Below are 12,496 nucleotides of genomic sequence, written 5' to 3' on the forward strand. Positions count from 1 at the left end.
TTAATTAAGAGACACTTTGGCAACCAGAAAAATAGACACTAAATTCAAAATTTAAAAATATTTAAAAAAATTTACAAACAAAAAAGTTCCATATATATGACTACCTAAAGAGGGATCCTCCCCGTGGTGGTAGTCGGGAATGTTAATTGTGTCTCCTGTAATTGTAAAGGAATTAAAAAAAAATATAGTCCAAGCTCGACAAATGTATTCCTACGCCGGACTTGATATAGTTCATTGAAAAATGACTTGAGTTAACTGTGGTAGGTTCATTGAGTCTGAATTGAGAGGAAATATAAATATTAGCTAATACCCTAAAAAAAAGAATATTTCAAATCTAACCTGAAACCTACATGACCATGACAAATATTTAAAGTTAAACAATAGTGTCTATTATTGTTAAAAAAATGGGGTTCTAAACTGGTGTGATCTATATTTATACATAAACTAGAACTGTTGCCCGGATGGCTGACTAATACCCCTGCAATATGCATGAGTAAATGGTGAATTGGAACTGTTAATTAGAGACTAACTAAGATAACCCAGTAATATAGTGACCAGTTGCCATAGCAACCGTAATTTTGAGAAAAAGGAAATGGCATGCACATCTACACACGATCATTAATATTTGTGTGAAGTTTCATTGGAATCGGCCCATCGGTTTAGGAGGAGTTGTCCTGACAAAATGTGTCTAAAGACAGACGGACGGACAGACAGACAGACAACCTGATTCCAGTATACCCCCTAACTTCGTTGCAGGGTATAACTATTATGACACAGAATGGAACAATCCAGATCGCTAGCCTATATACGATTGTGATCTCAGTCATCAATCAATGTAAGGGAGATAATCGGCCACAGATCACCTGTATTGAAGAGAAATGACAGTCAATTAATTAGAGATAGTTTCAGACATTAAAAGTGAAATTGAATAAAATAAATGAAGGGATCAGTCAGGGCCAACATGTGCATACCATAAGCAGTCATCCCATGCTAACAATTCAGAATGAATTTCAAAACAAATAAAACAAATGAGAGTCAAAAATGTGATTTCCCTATAACTATAGTAAAGTTTATCCCCTTCCAGGGGCAAACGTGAGACCCCAGGGTCATGAAATTCACAATTTTGGTAAAGCACATTAAGACCCTTCCATCTATGAAGAGTATTTGATTCTACCATATCTGAGAGTAGAGAAGAAGTCTTTTGAAATTTCAGTCAATTTGACTCTTTTAGGCCCCGCCCATCAGCCCCTGGGGGTCAACCAGGGCCAAAATGTACATTCCATCAAACTGTCATCCAATGCTGATCATTTGAACTAAGTTAGAATGAATTCCAATGCAAATCCAACAAATAATAGTCAAAAATGTGATTTCCCTATTTAAACTATAGTAAAGTTTATCCCCTTCCAGGGGCAAACATGAGACCCCAGGGTCATGAAATTCACAATTTTGGTAAAGCACCTTAAGATCCTTTCATCTATGAAGAGTGTTTGATTCCACCTTACCCGAGAGTGGCCCCTCCAGCCCCTGGTTCAGGTTTTGGAAGAAAAGTTAAAAATGTAAATTGCTTACAGTCGGACAACGGACGACACACAACAACGGACAAAAGGTGATTAGAAAAGGTCACTTGAGACTTTGTCTCAGGTGACCTAATTAAATTATAATATTTCCAGGATTTTATACTTATTTCACATATTTACATTCAACATCAAAGAGCAGCCAACCAACAAATAGACATTTACTGCCTGAAATTATGTACCAATTCGTTTTTTTTTTAAACACAAAACTGAACAAATTTTGGACATACCTTGGAACATTTACGATAGCACAAGTCACAATAATACATAGATCAACTAACACTCAAACAGACGTGCATGTAAATGTCACCACTAATATTTTAGAAATATTCTATATAATAATATAATTATACTCTATATATGTTTCATTAAGGAACATGTCCATTATGTCACTATACTCAACGGAAGCCCAGGAGCCGCCAGACTCCTACCCTCGGAAGCGGATCTGATCGTAGTGCAACTGGTGCACTGTGCTACATGAAAAATCTATTACACTACTCCTGACGTCTTTGGGCCTCCCGTACCCACTCCTGACATTGTTGTTCGCCCTTCGAAGGAGAACACACAGGATTCAGTACAGTTCCTGGATCAATGAACTGCAGGTTTACTCTTTCCACTTCCTGGATACTGTTCATTGCCTCTACCACCTTGGTGGGCTAAGCCTATGGCGACTCGCCAGGTGCCTCCTAATTTGGTTCCATTGCTGATTCCAGAATACACAATGAGGACACACCACTCTAGGCTAAACTTCGGCTCATGCACCCTTGTACAATGCCTGGTGAGTACTATATACCTGCTGAAGACGGCATCTCCACACCCAACCACAGGACAGGGCATACCCTGTGGTTGCCACATGGGGCGAAGGTCCCTGTCCAGCTACAGGACATCGGCTCGGACAACATTGATATCCAGTAGATCCATTTTGGCTAAAATTATAGAATGTACATAAGTCACTGGTTAGCAAAATTGATATCTTCTCAATAAATTGTAAGGATAACAGCAATTCTTTTTGATTTTGTGAAATGTCAGTTATTTCAGAGAGTTGTCTCCCTTACATTGTTTATAAACTTTACTATAATGTTTAGTTGTTTTTTTCAAGAAGGGGGAGGAGTGTGAAAGAACGACCTAGAATGACGACCATCTTCTGAAGAGAATTGCAAACATTGTACAAGGTGAAACCTCCACACAAGTTTATACAGTTACCACACCAGTTAATACAGTTATCACACCAGTTAATACAGTTACCACACCGGTTAATACAATTACAACACCAGTTAATACAGTTACCACACCAGTTAATACAGTTATCACGCAAGTTCATAGTTACCACACCGGTTAATAGTTACCACACCAGTTAATACAGTTACCACACCAGTTAATACAATTACAACACCAGTTAATAGTTACAACACCAGGTAATACAGTTACCACACCAGTTAATACAGTTACCACACCAGTTAATGTAACAGTGTCATTATTTAATGACATTTGGGTATTATTTAGATTTATCCATTTTTGTACTACTGTGCATGTACAGGCTCTGTATTTATCATATGTATATGTGTACGCAGTTGTATCGTATGCTATTTATATATATATGTAAACCTGTTTAACAGGTCAGAGGTCAGAGTTATTTTTATAGTAGAGTGACCATGGGTCAATGCGCACCCGCGCTTTTTAGGGTAGCGTCACTCCCGTACTAGGCACCGTTGTGAGTGGACGTGTATATGTTGCGTCTATATATTTAGCGCATCCGTGTTGTACCAATCTACATCACTGTGAGTACTTCATAATTTCTAACTTTAATGTATATTGTATTGTATGTAGTAATATATGGATATGTTGAATGTCAATTATTTCCTTTATAAATTAATTGAAATAATTTACTTATTGGTAAAGATTGTCCAGAAATTGAATTTCCCGCCACTTTGTTATTAATTATTCCGTGTGGATAAACGTTTTGGTTTAGCTGAAAGGCGTTATGCATTTAGCCTTTTATATTAAACATTGTAGTTAGTATACGGTGCTAGTACATGTTAGTAAATATTGTTTATTTTATTATTGTAGCATTTATATGCGCTGTAATATTGTACGGGTTGTCTCCCCGGGAGTCGAGCCCTCTTCGTCAAATGAAGAGGTAGGTTTTTTATATGGCTCCATTTATATTGTGTTGGTAGCATCATTTTTAAGAATATCCATGTACATGAGAAATTGTCATTGTTTGTAAAAGCGTTACGCACTTGCTACTTTGTCAGATCTGTAATGTGCATAGTTCAGTAGTAGTTGTAACGTTTATGATTACGCCTGGGTTAGTAGGTGTTCTTGAATCTTAGGTTCTAAGCGTTATGCTTCCGGTTGCGTCAGGTGCGTACACCTGTCGTGTTATTGTGGGATGGATTATTCCACTTTGAGATTGTAACTATTTTACTTATTGTTGTTATTTGTTATTTTAGGGTGTTTTATGGACTAATAAACTATGAATTGGAACTCAAGCGTTGGAGTCATGGTGTAGACAATTTGAATAACCGACCCGGCTCAAAACGACCGGTTACATTTGGCGCCCATGTATGTGTGTTCTACACAACACCCCTTCGCTGGAGGAGTCCATGTTAACGGAAGTCTACTTACACAAGACTGTGATGATGTTTCAACGACATGGTGTTTGTTTTCGTAGCTTGAACTTTGCAGTGCAGTGATAAATCCTACTGACATGAACATGAGGTATTCTGTGTTATGTTTAACTTTATAGCCTCGCATATGTGTTGATTATATTTGGCGATTTGCTTGTCTGTTCCACATTTCGTGTGAATTACCTCGCCATGGATGCTGTGTGTCCAGTGACATTTGTTTACATTTGAGGCACGGGGCCAGTGTCATGATATGTTAGCCTTAGCCTACGTGTAGAGACATTTCATATTTGCTTTAGTCATTGTGGTACATTTAAGCTGATTGTGGTATAATATCTCATCATACAACCTGTGAATATTTTGTTGATAATTAACCACATTTAAAACTATTTGAAATAGTATTTCACTGTATTTATTTTGAATCTTGTCAATTTATTCATCTGTATACATATACATGTATTCATGATATGATACATTGAACTTGAGGTTTCCATGTGTATTACCATCTGATATACACTTTGTATTGTTGTGATTCTTTACAGATATTATTGTTTCATACTTATCACTGCAATTTATTTGAATTTGGTGATTTTTGCTGATGTACAGTACTATTTTTTGAATTATTATACAAATATTATATAATCAGTATCACATTTAACCATGGCAACGGGGGAAGATAAACTCAACTTACCGAAGCAACAGCCTGGGGCACCAGTTTCCGAAGATCCATTTAGAGCGATGGCTGAGATGTTTCATAGGATATCTACTAAGGAGGGCAAGGCAGGTAGTGGGAACTTACAGATGCTACAGAAGCAGATGATAGATTTTTTGAGAGCGACCAAGGGTTTACCTGAGGCAAGTGGTGATGTTAAGACAGAGGCCAGTGATCAGTCAGAGGATAGTGCACATGCTGGAGATGCTGTTCCATTACAGGTCAACTCATCTGTTTTGGATACCCGTTTTTATAAATTACCTACATTTTCTGGTGAGCATGGTAAAGGGGAATCATCATTTGAACTTTGGCGATATGATGTCCAGTGTCTAATAGATGCGAGGAAGAATGATGAGGTTATTCGTCAGTCCATCAGAAGGTCTCTGCGTGGTCCTGCAGCTGAAACTGTTATGAGGTTGGGGTCATCTGCAACGTCTTCCCAGATATTGGCAAAGCTGCGTAGTTTGTATGGTATTGTCGACTTACAGGAGACACTGTTGGAAGATTTTTACTCGGCACATCAGTCTTCAGAGGAGTCTGTGACAGACTGGGCTTGTCGTCTTGAAGGGTTGTTGACGCGTGTTGACTCGTCTTTGTCGTCGGTGGACAGGAATAAGAGGCTTCACAACAAGTTTTGGTCTGGGCTTCGACAAGATCTGCGGGAAGTATCCGGACACAAGGCTGACGCTATAGAAGATTTTGAAGAACTTTGTATTGCTGTGAGGTCCATAGAAAGATCACGACATAGTAAAGATGGGGTCAAGGTCAAGCCAACCACAGCAAAATCAGCAACCTCAGCACCAGCTCAAGAAGATGAGGCTACCGGTCTGAAGACAATGGTAAATCAGCTCACTGCAGCTATTAAGAGTTTAGAGAAGAAATTTCAGGAGGGGCCGCCCAGTAATGCTGGATACAGACCCAGAGGTCAAGGTTATACTTCTCGAGGACGAGGTCGAGGTTACGGAGCCGGCAACCAGTCTAAACCTAATGTAAAATGTTGGCGATGTAATCAGTGGGGGCACATTAAAGTCAACTGCAAGACGGTGTTGCCAGATGATTTAAACGAGGAGCCACCTACCCCGAAGGACCAACGGTAGGTGAGAGAAGCACAGGTCCTACACCTATGGCAAGGTCATTACGGACAACTGAGTTAGTCGGTAGCACTAATGAGGTAACCATACAGGTGGAGGGAATTGATGTTGATGCACTCCTCGACACAGGGGCCACTATTTCTACTGTTAGCGAGTCGTTTAGACGGGATTATTTACACCATTTACCGATAAGACAGCTTGATACCATTTTGAAGGTAGAGTGTGCTGATGGCCAGCCGCTGCCATATAGCGGATATGTGGAAGCTAGCGTTAGGTTTCATGGGTTAGGAGGGAGCAGGGATCTTAGTTGTTTATTCCTCATTGTTCCAGACAGCGAGTATAACACCTGTGTACCTGTTCTCCTGGGAACTAATGTTCTCACACCACTTATGGAGGATTGTCGGAAGGAGTTGGGAGTTAGGTATGCCCAGCATGGAAATTTTGGAACTCCGTGGTTTTTAGCTTTCCGGTGTTTGTCCATGAGGGATCGGGAGTTGGCTAGGAATGGTAATGTTATTGCTTTGGTCAAGAATGCAGCCACAGAGGGGCAGATCTTGAAGCCTAAATCTACTGTTACAATACAGGGAGTTATTGATCAGAAGGTTCCCTACCCTGTTACCTGCGGAGTTTTACAGAGTTCCAAGAGGTCCACATTGGCAGGAGATATTGATATTACACCTTCTATCATCTCTTGTAATACCAGTAGCAACGATTTTATAGATGTACAGCTGTCTAACGTTACTACCCACACATTTGTAATTCCTCCTGGGGCTACACTGTGTGAGATTCAGCCTGTGATAGTTCAGGAGTTGCCGGTTACTGAGGAGAGAGTCCTGCCCAAATTTATGGAGAAGATAGACTTTACCGAGTCTGTTGTTGATGGTGAGGAGCTTCAGATGGGAATCAACCTGATCAGGGAGTATGAGGATATCTTTTCTCACGGTGATGAGGATCTTGGCTGTACCAATCTTGTGGAGCATAAGATTGAGTTGCTTGATGATCGACCTTTTAAACAGCGGCATAGGAAGATTCCTCCATCGATGTACGAGGAAGTACGGACGCACCTGCAGCAACTGTTGTCGGCGGGAGTTATTAGGCACAGCCACAGTCCGTTTGCAAGTAATATTGTCCTTGTTAGAAAGAAAGATGGATCTTTACGTATGTGCGTGGATTTCAGACAACTCAACCGAGGTACCATCAGGTATTCCTACGCACTTCCAAGGATCGATGATATCTTGGAGAGTTTGTCAGGATCCAAGTATTTTACCAAACTTGATTTAAAGTCGGGTTACCATCAGATTATGATCGCTGAGGAGCACAAGGAGCGAACAGCATTTACAGTGGGTCCGTTAGGTTTTTATGAGTTTAACCGAATGCCGTTCGGATTGACCAACGCACCAGCCACTTTTCAGCGACTCATGGAACAGTGTATGGGTGATCTTAACTTGACTATTTGTTTAGTCTATATCGACGACTTGATAGTATTCGCAGACTCATATGAGGAACATTTGGATCGTCTCAGAAGAGTATTTCAGCGTCTTCGTGAGAGTTGCTTGAAATTATCTCCCAAGAAATGTGACTTCTTCAGAGATAAGGTGATTTATGTAGGCCATGTTGTTTCGGCAAGTGGAATCGAGGCTGACCCTGCCAAGATAGAGAAGGTTCGTGATTGGCCGACACCTTGTAACTCAGATGAGCTTAGGCAGTTTTTGGGATTTGCCGGGTATTATCGCAAGTTTGTGAAGAATTTTAGTCAGATCGCCCGTCCACTGAATGATTTACTACCACCTACCCGTAAAAAGAGGTCCAAGAGCCCGCTACCATCCAGTGCCATCAAGTGGTCATGGGATACGGAGCAGGAAGAGGCATTTAGACGACTGAAGGATGTACTTTGCAGTCCTGTGGTACTTGGATATCCAGACTACAGTTTACCTTTTGAGTTGCATACTGATGCTTCGGGAAATGGATTGGGTGCAGTGTTATACCAACATCAAGATGGACAGCTTAGACCCATACATTACGCCAGCCGGGGAACCAGTAAGTCGGAACGCCACTACCCCGCTCATAAGCTGGAATTTTTAGCACTCAAATGGGCCATTACAGAGAAGTTCCACGATTACTTGTATGGGAGGACATTTACTGTCTACACTGACAACAATCCCTTGACTTATATTTTGACGAAGGCTAAGCTTGATGCTACAGGACATAGATGGCTGTCAGCATTGTCTACATACCATTTTGACATCAAGTATCGACCTGGAAAGGGGAATGTAGCTGCAGATGCTTTATCCAGATTACCAGTTTCATCAGACAGCAAAGATGATCAGCTAGATACCCACACAGAGGAAATATCCATAGACGGTGTGCAGGCAGTCTGTAAGGGAATGGTATTTGCTGAAGATCCCTTGGTGGAGAGTGTTTGTATGTCAGCTGATGCTGCAGATGTACTGGACCAAGATGTACAGGATATACAGGCTATGACACCTCACACTTGGAGACAGCTACAGTCTAAGGACCCTTTCATTGGACAGATACTACCTCTCGTCCGTCGCCAAGAACGTCCAAGTAAGAAGGCGATTCCTAAGAATCCTGAGTGGGCTACTATTGTTAGGGTTTGGGACAGTTTGAAGCTGAAACGTGGGGTATTGTATCGATGCTTGCAGCAAGGAGATTCGACAATAGACCAACTTTTCATTCCAAGTTCTATGAAAGACAAGGTTTTGACATGCTTACATGATGATGTCGGCCATCCTGGACGCGACCGGACATTGTCTTTGTTAAGAGATAGATTCTTCTGGCCGTGTTTGTCTAAGGATGTAGATTCTTGGATAAAGAAGTGTCCGCGATGCGTGCTGCGCAAAACCCCTACCACACAGCGGGTACCATTGGTTTCCATAGTTACGACACAGCCCATGGAACTGGTCTGCATAGATTACCTTACTCTAGAGACTTGCAAGGGTGGATATTCCTACGTACTAGTAGTGACGGATCACTTTACGCGATACGCTCAAGCTATTCCGACGCGGAACATGTCCGCTAGGACGACGGCAGATGCACTGTTAGCTTACATACAGCACTATGGTATACCACGTCGTTTTCACTCGGACCAGGGTGCTAATTTCTGTGGGGAGGTCATCCGCCATTTGTGCTTGTTGTTGGGGATTGAGAAGTCCAGGACCTCGCCATACCACCCCAGTGGTAACGGTACCTGCGAGCGTTTTAACCGTACATTGATGAATATGCTTGGGACTTTAGACGTGGACCATAAGCGTGATTGGAAGCGTCACCTGGGACCCTTGACCTTTGCATACAACTCTACTCGACATGACTCAACAGGTTACTCGCCGTTCCAGTTGATGTTTGGACGCCAGCCACGATTACCTGTTGATTTGGTTTTTGGATTGGGTGAGAGTGAGGCAGCCCCGAAGATACCCCAGTATGTTAAGGATCTCAGGAAGCGGATGAGCCAGTCTTTTGAGCTAGCCAGCAGGAAGGCTAGAGATGCTCAGCAGCGCCAGAAGGCCACCTATGACCTTAAGGCTCGTCACGCAGTTTTGGATATTGATGACCGAGTTTTGGTCAAGATTTTAGCTTTCGAGGGGCGGCATAAATTGTGCAATCGATGGGAGTCTGATGTTTATGTCGTCGTGGGACAGGACAATCCAGACATTCCAGTATATCGAGTAAGGAAGGAGGACGGTCACGGCAAGGACAGGGTGTTGCATCGGAACCATCTACTCCCCATTGGATCTCTGCCCATGGGGAATAAGGTTGAGATGGCTCGGCCATGTCCAGCACCTCGGACAGGGATAACCCGGAGTCGGAGGTTGGAACCAGCTGTAGAGTCAGTCTCTGATCACCAGTCAACGAGTGATAGCGACGATGATTTTGATGACATGGGAGAAGATGTAGCAACCTACATCTCGAGGCCACCCATACCGGAAGGGAGTTCTTCTTCATCCGCAGACGACTCGAGTTCAGATGATGATGATGTTGATGACGAGTTGGGTGAGGAAGAACCGGAAGCTGGAGTTCAACCTGAACATTTAGCAACGCCACCAGCCGATCCAATCAACGCTCCGCCTACTCAGGATGTGCCACCAGCAGTACCAATTCCCACTCCAGTACCAAGGAGATCTACAAGGGAAAGGAAGCCTCCGAGTTGGATGCAGTCTGGGGATTTTGTCTGTAAACAGGCATGTTTCCAATCCGAGATTGCTGAGTGGGAGAAGAAAGCTGTGTTTTTAATTAACATTACTGCAGGAGATATGTTTAATCGAATGTCTGATGTTGCTAGGGATACGTTGCTCCATATTTTGAAATCTTAGGTATGGAGTTTGTATACCTGGGATATATCTGTTTTTATCGTTATCAATTTTTTTCCTGAATACATTGTACATTTTACTTGGTATTTTCCATTTGTTTGATGGAGTTTTTTTGTGGAAGATGTGAACATCTTCTTTGAGAACAGGGAAGGAAGGTGTACAATTTTTGTGTGTTTTGTGAATTTTTATAAGAGTATTATCATGTTGTTCATATTTTTTGAACATGATGGTCATATAATATGTGACTGCGAATTGTATGTTAAAGTTTTTGCATATGGGTAGTTTTTTGTAAGAACATTGTGATGCTGGAAAGATGTGGACATCTTTCATACAAGGTGGGGAGAATGTAACAGTGTCATTATTTAACGACATTTGGGTATTATTTAGATTTATCCATTTTTGTACTACTGTGCATGTACAGGCTCTGTATTTATCATATGTATATGTGTACGCAGTTGTATCGTATGCTATTTATATATATATGTAAACCTGTTTAACAGGTCAGAGGTCAGAGTTATTTTTATAGTAGAGTGACCATGGGTCAATGCGCACCCGCGCTTTTTAGGGTAGCGTCACTCCCGTACTAGGCACCGTTGTGAGTGGACGTGTATATGTTGCGTCTATATATTTAGCGCATCCGTGTTGTACCAATCTACATCACTGTGAGTACTTCATAATTTCTAACTTTAATGTATATTGTATTGTATGTAGTAATATATGGATATGTTGAATGTCAATTATTTCCTTTATAAATTAATTGAAATAATTTACTTATTGGTAAAGATTGTCCAGAAATTGAATTTCCCGCCACTTTGTTATTAATTATTCCGTGTGGATAAACGTTTTGGTTTAGCTGAAAGGCGTTATGCATTTAGCCTTTTATATTAAACATTGTAGTTAGTATACGGTGCTAGCACATGTTAGTAAATATTGTTTATTTTATTATTGTAGCATTTATATGCGCTGTAATATTGTACGGGTTGTCTCCCCGGGAGTCGAGCCCTCTTCGTCAAATGAAGAGGTAGGTTTTTTATATGGCTCCATTTATATTGTGTTGGTAGCATCATTTTTAAGAATATCCATGTACATGAGAAATTGTCATTGTTTGTAAAAGCGTTACGCACTTGCTACTTTGTCAGATCTGTAATGTGCATAGTTCAGTAGTAGTTGTAACGTTTATGATTACGCCTGGGTTAGTAGGTGTTCTTGAAAATTAGGTTCTAAGTGTTATGCTTCCGGTTGCGTCAGGTGCGTACACCTGTCGTGTTATTGTGGGATGGATTATTCCACTTTGAGATTGTAACTATTTTACTTATTGTTGTTATTTGTTATTTTAGGGTGTTTTATGGACTAATAAACTATGAATTGGAACTCAAGCGTTGGAGTCATGGTGTAGACAATTTGAATAACCGACCCGGCTCAAAACGACCGGTTACATTAATACAGTTATCACACCAGTTAATACAGTTACCACACCAGTTAATACAATTACAACACCAGTTAATACTTACCACACCAGTTAATACAGTTACCACACAAGGTAATACAATTACCACACAAGTTAATACAATTACCACACCAGTTAATACTTACCACACCAGGTAATACAGTTACAACACCAGTTAATACAATATCCTCACCAGTTAATAGTTACCACACCAGTTAATACAGTTACCTCACCAGTTAATACAGTTACGTCACCAGTTAATACAGTTACCTCACCAGTTAATACAGTTACCACACCAGTTAATAGTTACCACACCAGTTAATACAGTTACCTCACCAGTTAATAGTTACCTCACCAGTTAATAGTTACCACACCAGTTAATAGTTACCACACCAGTTAATAGTTACCACACCAGTTAATACAGTTACCACACCAGTTAATACAGTTACAACACCAGTTAATACAATTACCTCACCAGTTAATAGTTACCCCACCAGTTAATACAATTACCTATTCAACAGCTAGTTGTTGTCCTCTCTGTTCACATCTACAATCAAATGGTCCAGAAACACGTCGGGTACAGTCCCTGAAGATAAGAAACATGAAACATTAGAACAATTAACCGATGTAACAAACAAATGTCAATGAGACACAAAGACCAGCTGTTGGTATGGAAACGCAAATATGACACACACATCAAAGAGTTTTGTCTTTATATAG

At 40.9% G+C, this 12,496-nt stretch overlaps 1 long non-coding RNA gene across 1 annotated transcript; it reads left to right on the top strand.

The window, feature by feature from the left end:
* Positions 1–10,619: 10,619 nt before the first annotated feature.
* On the top strand, positions 10,620–11,700 carry LOC117322869. Its single transcript, XR_004531604.1, has 2 exons — positions 10,620–10,991; positions 11,281–11,700. It is a non-coding gene; the product is annotated as an uncharacterized LOC117322869 (long non-coding RNA).
* The last annotated feature ends 796 nt before the right edge of the window (positions 11,701–12,496 follow it).

The sequence above is a fragment of the Pecten maximus genome, chromosome 3 (genome assembly GCF_902652985.1).
Source record: "Pecten maximus chromosome 3, xPecMax1.1, whole genome shotgun sequence".
Classification (NCBI taxonomy): domain Eukaryota; kingdom Metazoa; phylum Mollusca; class Bivalvia; order Pectinida; family Pectinidae; genus Pecten; species Pecten maximus.